The sequence below is a fragment of the Geospiza fortis genome, unplaced genomic scaffold, assembly GCF_000277835.1.
Source record: "Geospiza fortis unplaced genomic scaffold, GeoFor_1.0 scaffold432, whole genome shotgun sequence".
Taxonomy (NCBI): domain Eukaryota; kingdom Metazoa; phylum Chordata; class Aves; order Passeriformes; family Thraupidae; genus Geospiza; species Geospiza fortis.
The window spans coordinates 1,102,157-1,112,085 of record NW_005054436.1 but is presented as its reverse complement, the minus strand read 5'-3'; positions in this window follow the sequence as shown (position 1 = coordinate 1,112,085).

The following is a 9,929-nucleotide window of genomic DNA, read 5'->3' as shown; positions in this document are numbered from 1 at the left end:
ATATAGTTTAGTTTCTGTGGTTTACATCAAAAGACACCAAAATGCTGGGAAAACCTCTGGAGCAGCCACACCTCAGTTTTGAGCAGGGCAGTTCATTCACACTCCTCCCGAGCTCTTCCTTTTAAGCTGTAGTAATTGTTTTAATAAACAAAACAGTTTTCTTTCCAGAGCATTCTGCCCTTTTAGCTGCCAATCCCTTGCTGTGTCTCCCTATGCTATGATTCCTTTTGTTTTTCCTTCCTCTGACTTAGTTTTTAGGTTTTTATTGAGTTTGAGATGGTTTTTTGGGAGTCCAGTCCCATCTCAGAGACATTTACTGCTCTCAGCTCTGCAAATCCTTCACCTGGACACCCAAACAGGGCAGGGAGCTCTAAAAATGGGGAACTGCTGCCTACTTACCACTCTACATGTACAAATTGACATTTCTATGTGCAAGGGCAGCTCCTTGGATATGTAACTCCTTAGGTATATATTTAATTTCTCTTTCAGATACTCCACCAGCTCCTTCTGCCACTTTCACTTGCTGCAAATTAGGGTCAGTGTAATGAAACTGCATCTTCAGTGAAAACTGATATGGACAAGGAGAGAATTGGGTTTATTGCCTGTGTGCTGTGCTGGGCTCGTTGACTTTGCTGCATATTTGGGATTTTTGCTGTTCCCAGTGTAGGAAATACCTGCCCAAAGCCACCCCCAGAAGGTGCCACCACCACAGCCCCGCGTGGTGCTGACGAGTGAATTCCAGATGGAGCTTGGACAAGTGATGATTAATTTCCAGCAGTCCCAGAGAGGAAATTATCCTCGTTAAATCAATCTGGGCGAATTTCAGCCCTTGCATAAAAGGCAGCCTAATTGCCGTGGTGAATGGAGGATGAAGTGCAGGACAGTGACAGGAAGTTCACACACGCCTGGCGCTGTCATTAGCGATTGCACAAGAGCCTGAAATGTTTACTCACCCGGCCAATAACATGTTTGTGCTCCCTCTTTATTTGGCTTTTTTTGACCTTTAATTGCAGCGGGAAGGGGGAAACCTCCAGCCCTGGTGCCGGGTCTGTCCCGGGTCCCTGTCAGGTGCTCAGCCCCAATTCCCCGGAGCAGAGAGACCCGGGTCTGTCAGTGCTGGGGAGCACCGAGTGGGGTTTGTTGTTATTTTCCATTTTGTGTGGCACCAATCCTGGCCAGGAGCTGGGATGGGGCTGGAGATCCCTTCAGTCCCAAGGTGCAGCTTTCCCTGAGCCTTTCCCAGTGAGACATCGAACCCTTGGGCTGTGTTGGTGATTTACCAACATCGCGTCCATCGGAGCTCAGCTCTCAGCGAGCTGCGGAGCAGAAAACAGCCCGGGAATGGGGCAGAGAGGGCTGGGAGGCTCCGGGGCTCAGCGGCCTGCAAGTGGGGCACGGAGGGGAACAAAGGGGTGGCCGCTGTCCCTTCCCGCTGGGGACAGCAGCCTCGGGGTCTCTGTTGGGTTAATTCAGGCTGGATGAAGATTTTCCATCCCCTCTGTCCTGGCAGGGGTGGCTGCTGTCCCTCCCCACTGGGGACAGCACCCTCAGGGTCTCTGCTGGGTTAATTCAGGCTGCATGAAGATTTTCCATCCCCCTCTGTCCCGGGGATTTGTCAGTGTCCAGCCTGAGTGCTGAGGGTTGTGTGTGGTCCCTGTCCCTTTATGGGACTTATGTAAACACCCGTGGCTTTGTTAAGTTCTGAATAGGAAAGCTAGCCCCAAATTAGAGCTAATGTGAGGTCATTAAACCTTACAGGAGGTCTTTTGAGAAATCATAATAGAGCCAGGCAGGAGTCACTCACAGAGCCCTGCAAGATTGACAGAGTGCACCATTATCGTGCTGAGACGAGGTCAAAAATGTAAATACTCGAGAAAAACTTTTCCTCCTGCTGGGCTGATTATTCCCAAAACAGGTGCTGCTCCCAAATCCCCGTGCAAAGGCCACAGGCTCCCTGTGTTATTCCTACAGGAGAATTAAAAGTGAATTGGAGTGGGCTGAGACCTCTCCAAGCAGAGATTTCCTTGGCACAAAGGAAGCCAGGGCAGCTCTTCCTCCTTTCCTTGCCCAGCCCTGGAAACAAGAGCTGTAATTGCCATGGACAGGAATGGTGTGGGGCTGGGCTGGGAGCTCTGAGGGGGCTGCAGACACTGCTGTGCTCCTTCCCTGGGCAGGGCAGGTTCCTCAGCCTGCCTGGCTCCTGGGCAGGGGAGCAGAGCTGCTCCTGATGTCTGATGTGGGGTCTGTTCATGGGGGGACTTGATTCCCCCCACCACACCACCCTGGGTGAAAGCTGTGGTGATTTTTGGGACTAAAATCCCCTTTAGGAAGGAATTGTGAGGTGGGGAGGCCCTGGCACAGGTGCCCAGAGCAGCTGTGGCTGCCCCTGGATCCCTGGCAGTGCCCACGGCCAGGTTGGACATTGGGGCTTGGGGCACCCTGGGACAGTGGGAGGTGTCCCTGCCCCTGAGAGTGCTGGGGAGAGAGCACATGAAAGAATGGAGCACTCCATGGGGTCAGAGGAGATGGAGATCAATGAACCCAGACCCCGGGAGCCCTCATCTGTGCAGCAGCAAGGGAAGAACAAAGCCTTACCCAGCTGCCTCCTTCCAATATTAAACCCATTTAAAGCTTCTATATCACTTAGATCCATACTTTGAGCCCAAAAGTCAGGAGGAAAACCTTGTCCTCTCTTTCCTGGTGAAAAACCTGGCTGTGCTTCCCTGAGTGCCAGGGAGCTCCCACATTCCAGCCTTCCCAGGAGCATTCTCCAGGTTGCTGTTGAGAAATCCTTTCCTGCCGAGCAGGACCGGAAGCTCCGGATCCCTTCCCATCTGCAAAGGCAATCAGACAAAATGCCAAGCCCAGGGGGCAAAATTTCAGTCTTGGTGCCAGCCTTGCTTATTACATATCTGGGTTCTGCAGCCTGCTAGACTTTCATCATATAATTTATTTGCTTCTCAACATCCCTGCAGTTATTAAAAGCGCCGTGCTCAGAACTGCCACCCAGGCTTTCCCTAATTGGTACATCTGCCTCTCGGGCCACTCTGGGGTTGTTTTACAGCCTCCCCTGGGGCCAGAATCCCATCTGGGTTCCTGGTAGCCAGGGGGGCTGCCCGGGGTCCCTGGGACTGGGAGATCGCAGGGACAGGGATCAGATAGTGCAGGGATGGGCTCTGGAGCAATGTCAGCCAGGTGTCACACTGGGGTCAAGGGGACAGCTCTGAGTACCCTCAGCTGCCACTGCCAGGGGCACTTTGTCCTTGTGAGGGAGGGAAGGACAATCCCCACTCCAGAATCGCCCTGCACTGCCCTGTCTGGCCTGGTCTCCACTGAAGGTTCAAGGCTGGGCTGCCCAAGGAGCCTCTCACAGGGTGAGATTCAGTAGCTGGCAGCAAGGAAAGCTCCTCAGATGGTGGTGTGTGCTCCCCATCCCTGCTCCTGAGCAAGGTTATGCCATCCATCCCATCCCTGGAGTGCAAAGGCAGTGCACACCTAAGGCAGGGAATGTCCCATTCCTGCCCCCTGAGCTCCTTCAGGTGCAGGGACACAAATGGAGACACAGGCAGGCCAGGTGGGAGCCTCAGGTCTCATTTCTCTCACCTTTTATTCAGGAATGGATAAAATATATTGAAATTCTTACAGCAAGGCTTGCAGCAACCATCTGGCATCCTCATCTGAGCCCAGTCTTCAACTTTGCCCCTGCACTGAGCTCCGAAGGGGGCTGTGCTGTCCTAGCTCTGACTCAGATTAGATTTTTCTCATTTATCCTAAAATGGTTTCATTCTATGCTGGAAATCAGAGCAGCTTTCACTGGCAGTGATTAATCCTAAAGCTGCTGTAGGAGCTCACAGGAAAAGGTCTCACTGTCAAAGCCATAAATCCTCCAGGTTCAGGTGAAATCTGAGCTTCCTTTTGTGCCTTTTTAGGACTCAGCTGTGCTTGGGTTTTGGCCAGGAGCACCAGTTCCTGCTGCAGCAGAGACACAGTTTGTGCTGGTGCAGCCTCATTTGTTTGATCTGGCTTCAAACTGGGGTGAAAATGCATTGCTAAAAGTCACATCTCCCCCAGTGGTTTGCGTGGGTGAGGAGACACCCAGGGTAGGCAAATTCTCCTAAGACTCACATGAAATGACTGCCAGTAGGGTCAGGGCTGTGAATCCATGAGAGCCCCGGGGGTGGCTCCTGTCCTGGGGCTCCCTGTGGGGCTGCCCAAACAGGCCTGGCACCAGAGCAGGCTCAGAGGTGCTGGAGGCAGAGCCCAGGCTCAGGGACACCGAGCAAGAGGAGTCTGGGGGTGCTGATCCCCACTGCAGGGCCTTGCACACAGCCCATGGCAGCAGATCCTCAAATCCCACAGGGCAGCTCTGGCTCTGCTCCCTGCGACAGGGACAGCACCTTGGGAAGGGCTGGAGAGGTTGAGGTTGGATTTTGGGGAAAACTGAAAAAATTTCCCTTATCACTCCTGAGAAGGGAAATTTATTCTGAGCAGCCCAGGACATCTCTGCCAGGGCCATTTCCATATCTCTGCACTGCCCAGGCTCCCCAGGGAATGGGCACAGCCCCGAGGCTGTCAGAGCTCCAGGAGTGTTTGGACACCACTTCAGGGTGGGATTGTTGCCAGGGGTTGGACTCTGATCCTTCATCCCTTCCAACTTGGGATATTCCATCATTTTATCCTCCCTGAACATCACTGATGCAGATAAATCAGGTTTTCCATTCTCAGTGGTCCCCTTTGGCCAGCAGTGGGATTTTTGCAGGGCCATAAAACTGTGGGGAAAACACAACAGTGTCAGCTCAGGAGGGAGGCAGTTCTCAGACCACAGAGTAAAGTAAAAAAGAGTTGATTGATTTATTTAACAAAGGCCAGGCAACAGTTGGTTTTGTAAGAGGCATGTGCTTCTTGCAGGAGACATTTTCTCAGAGGAAGGAAAATCCCCAGGCCCCGAGGCCAGCAGCTCCCATGTGCTCCCTGCCACCCAGGACATTCTTGGTGCATCTCTGGAAATGTTGCAAAATACCTGCTATTTTTCCACTCCATGGGATAACTGGTACCTTGCAGTGAACTTTCTCTTAATCCCACAACAACAGCCTGCCCCAAGAATAAATTCCAGCCCTGCAGAGGATGAAAAAACTAAATTTACCTTCTGGATTTGCTGTGCAGGAAAGCTCCTGGCTTGTACATTTGACCTACATGCTGGGCAAGCCAAAAACAACCCAATAAGTTCCTACAAGCTTGGGTTAGATTTGTTATCTGGGTAGGTGATGCACTGATAGGATTTGGGTTTGGGTTTCATCTCAAATGGGAAGATTTCTCACTGTAGGTGTTGGGTTCTGGCCTGGCAGGGGGATGAAGCAGCAGGAGGTGGAGTGAGGCAGGGTCAGAAGGGTCTTTATTTGGGATCAAATGTGACAGACAGGTGCCAGTGAGGATGCTGAGCTTGCCCACCAGCCCAGGGTGGAGCAGATGGGTATCTGGGGGTATCTGGGGCTCCTGCCCTGCTCCAGAGCCTGGGGAGGAGCTGTGGGAGGGAGGAGGTTTGGGGCAGACGGTGCTGGGGCAGTTCCAGGTGTGGCAGGAGCCAGCAGGGCACAGCTCAGGTTCCCTGCAGCTTTTGGGGACAGGTGGCAGCAGGAGATGGGCTCAGGTGTGGCATTGCCTGGGTCACAGCTCCTGCAGGGCGGCATGCAGCTCACTGGGGATGGAGGGCGCTGCAAGGACTCCAGAGTCACTCCCTGATAAATCTTTCCAGCCACAGCCACTGGCTCCTGGTGCTGTCCCACAGAGGGGACACCCTGCAGCAGCTCCCTTGAACCAGGAGACAAAACCCAAAAGTTTCCCCATTCTCCAGCCCAGAACTGTTAATTTTTATTGTTAATTTTTACAGGAGGTTTCAGCCCTGCTGGCTCTGCTTTGGCTTTGCTGCATCACCCACATTCTGTCCCTGCAGGATTTGAGGGGGCTGTGGCTGCAGTTGGAGCCCCTGGGGGAAGGAGCAGGACCAGCAGTAGGATGTTCCCAAGAGGGAAATCCAATCTCTCTGTGCCTGGAGAGAGCTGAGAGCTCCAAGGAGCTGGGGCTTGTCCCAGGTGGGCCTGTCCAGGAGCTGGGGCTGTGTTCCCTGAGGGTCCCAGGACAGCCCTGAGCCACCAGGGCCTTTGGCCTTTCCAGATTTCTCCCTGGGGAGGAGATTCAGCTCCCACAGGTGCTGTCCCAGCCCCTGCCCAGCCTCTCTGCCTTTGCCTTTTCACCTGAATGCTTCAGGAGCAGGGGGAGTCTCCAAACCAGGCCTGGCATCCAAGCATGGAATCCCAATTCCAGGGACAATTTCAGAGTCAAATCAAGATTGTGGAGCCGACTTCTCCCTCTTGTCTCTAAGTAATCAGGTCCCACAGCTGTTTTCTCAAGCTGTTGTGGGAAAGTCAGCTCCTGCAAAGTGCTGAGGCAGAGAAAGGCAGGATGAGTTCTGCTGTGTGCCCATTCTGGCCACCCCGAAACATCCCCTGCTCCAGTATCCCATGAGTGATTCAGATGAGTAATGACAGGTGTAGAGCTGAAGTGAGAAATAATTAAAATTTGCAGGGCTTTGATGAGTCCAGTACTGACCAGCGCAGCACTAATGTGTCCTGAGCCCTGGTTCTGCCTGCAAACCACAAGCCAGGTCCTTGCTAGGTGGAGGATTGGCTTGAAAATTGCTTCACTTTGTGGGGTGTGTGAGGGAGTTATTTTCCTTTCTGTCTCTTCATTCCTGAGCCTGTAGAAATTGGGGTTTGGAGTGTTTTGCAACGATCCTGAAGGACAGAGATTTTTGTGTAGAGAACACTTTCACATGATGGGATGATTACAGGAAGCCAGGCTTGAAGAGGCAACTAAATAAACTAATAACAGCAAGTATCAGCAGATTTGAGATGAAACCAGGGAAGCTGGCAGGGCTGAGATGTTATTAGTTCCAGATGTTGCTCACAGATAAATATCTCTGGCCTGAGCTTTTCTAATTACTGACAGAAACTGAGCTGTCACGTAAAGATGCCTCTCAAGGCTTCCTGAGCACATTCATTACAGTCCAGGGAGGACTGATATCCATTCATATTTTCTTTTTTTCATTTCTTACTGAGGAATTTGCTGAATGAAATTCCACTTCTGTGCTGTGCTCAGATTTTGGGTGAGAGGGGCAGACACAGGAGCCTGAACCCGAGCCCAGCTGTGCTGCTGGGATCTGCCACACTCCTGATAAGGGAAATTTATTCTGAGCAGCCCAGGACAGCTCTGCCAGGGCCATTTCCATATCTCTGCTCAGCCAGGGCTGATTAAGGAGGAGTGGAGTCAACTGAGGTACCCAAGCCCAAGCTCATCTGTGCTGCAGAGTCACTGCCTGACATCAGATAATTCCTCAGGGGAGGCAGCTTTGATCAGGCTGCAGCACTGGGGGAAATGGTTGGGAGCAATCCCCGATGTTTTGCATCTGGTCCATTTTCAAAAGTGTTTTCATGTTGGGGAGTTTCTCTCGGGGAGGAATGGCAGCGCTGAGGAAGTGTGGGCCCAGCCCTGAGCCCTTCCTGGTGCTGCTGGCACAGGGATCACCGGGGCGGATCCAGCTCTGGGGTTTTTTCCAGGAGGAAATGTGGATTTGGGGTTGCAGGTGGGAGGGAAGCCCTGCGAGCTGGGTATGTGCTCCCTGCTGGGTGCTGGGGTTAGAAAACAACAAAGTTTCCTTGGAGCCAGGCTGAAATTCCTGTGCAAAGGGACAGTTCTCTGTGAAACCTTCCCCTGGCTCCTTCCCTGGGCATGTTTGGAGCTGAACATCACAGGAAGCCTGGGCTGGAATGGGGAACATCCTTGTGGCATCTCCAGGCACTTCCCTGCCCTGGCAGACTGAGCTGGGCTGGGCCCTTCCCACCCTTTGCCCTGACAGCCGTCAGGTCAGCTCTGGGCAGCATGGACAGAAAAGTGAAGCTTCTCCCAGCAGGAGAAGGTGGCTGGGCTGGGGGTCATGTTTGTTTGTTTAACTGGAGCTGCCTGCCCTGCAGCCCCTGAGCTGGGTCAGTTGTTTGCAACCCAAACTTGTTACTGAGTGAGAACTGGTAGAACTCGCTGAGGACAACAGGAATTTTCCTAAAGCCCCCTGGGCTACAACAGATAATAACAAACTGGCCTGACTCTATTAAAAAGACATTTAAGCATCAGGTCACATTGTTTAGTGGTACTGGGATGCAGCAGGGCCAGCTGGATTCCCAGGAATCCTGCAGAGAGGGGCTGGAAAACTGCTGGGAAAGGGCCAGTGAGGGGTTCATCCCTCTTGATTTCTCCAGAAGGCCAAATCCTCCTTTTCCTTTCCCTCTTTATTGCTTGTGGAGCTCTGCTGTGCCTGTGCTGTGCAAACAGAGGGAGGGCAGCCCTGCCAGACTGAGCCTCGCAGCCCAAGGAAGTTTCTGTTCCTCTTTTTGTTCTGCCTTCTCTGGGAAAAGGCTCTGGGAGACACAGGGAGAGATGATCTGGTTTGGATATCAAAGGAGTGAATGGCACAAGGTGTGTTTTTTGCTGGAAAAGCACCTGAAGCAGCCCCATCTCACTTTAACCTGCTCCAGGCTGCTTCCTCTTGTTGTGTATTAATTGCTGAAGTGTTTTAATAACCCTTGGTCAAAGACAACTGCAATTCCTGGCACATCACAGGACAGCTGGGAAGGATGTTTGACAGCTGTCAGTGGGAAAAGCTGTGTATCCTAAAGGGATTAGAGTCCTTGCTTTGAAGTTCCTTACAAGTTACACAGCAGAGAAGCCAGACTGGGAGCAGGGAGTGTGGAACAGCTCAGGCGAGGTCACACCACAAACGGGAGGCAGAGGGAGGAACAGGAACGTTGGGGTGTCAGGGGCACAGGGCCCCGCTCTCCTGGCATGAGTTAAACACCCAGGGCAGCCCCAGCTGGCCCTGCAGGGCTGGGGACCCTCTGCTGATGCTGCATCCATCCTGGAGCTGCTGCTGTGTCCCTCACAAAACACAGCTCATCCCAGGCTGCCCCTGGATGTTTAAAGAGGGTTTAACAAGCCAAACACAAGAGCAGCCCTGCTGCCTTAGAGAGGGTGTAGCTGTGAGCAAAATTTGGCCCTCTCTTTTAGACTTTGCAGTTTGTCTTGACTGCTGCATGCTTTATTTTTAGAGCATCATAAAAGGCTTTTGTTCCAGGGTATATTTAACAGGGGAGTGGAGGGGAAGTGGGAGGGTTTTGTTCACAGAGAATGTATCTCTTGGTCTCTTTCTTCTATCCCACCCCCTCACCAGATACTCTTGGAGGGTGGAGTATAAATGAAAAAAAAAAAAAAAAGAAGAAAAGGAGAGAAAATAATAATTAGAAATCCTGAAATCATAGTCAAAGGGATTGTCTGGGCGTCCAGGCCTGGAGGCCTCCGAGGCGCCACAAAAGTCCCATTATCACAAAAAAGATGCAAAAGGTGCCCAAAGGATGGAAGAGGCAGGACAGGGGTGGTCCTGTCTGGCAGGAGCAGTGCCCAGCGACACATCCCAGCCTCACTGGGCTGGGCTGGTCCTGAGCCTCCCTGCAGGGCTGGCACTGCGGCTTTGCCAGCACAGGACGAGGGGCTGAGGGTTTGTTCTTCTCCTGTGCCCCGAGCTGGGGGAGCCACAGCACCATCCCTGCTGCCCTGCAAGGGCTGAGCCTGACAGGCTGAGCCAAATCCAGAGGTGGCACAGGACACCTCCACTGAGACAGAAGCTGGCCCTGCTCAGCTCTGCCAGACACATTTCTGTCTCTTTTGTCTTTCTCAGGGCTTTTTCCCTCAGAGGTCAGAGCCCTGTCCTTCCCCTGCCTGCTCTGGCTCTGGCAGCGTTTTCTCCTCCTTCACTTTTGTTGCTGGAGTCTGTAAAGGTTGGAAGAAACTCGGGAATCCCCCGAGGGGATGTTGCAGCTCTGCAA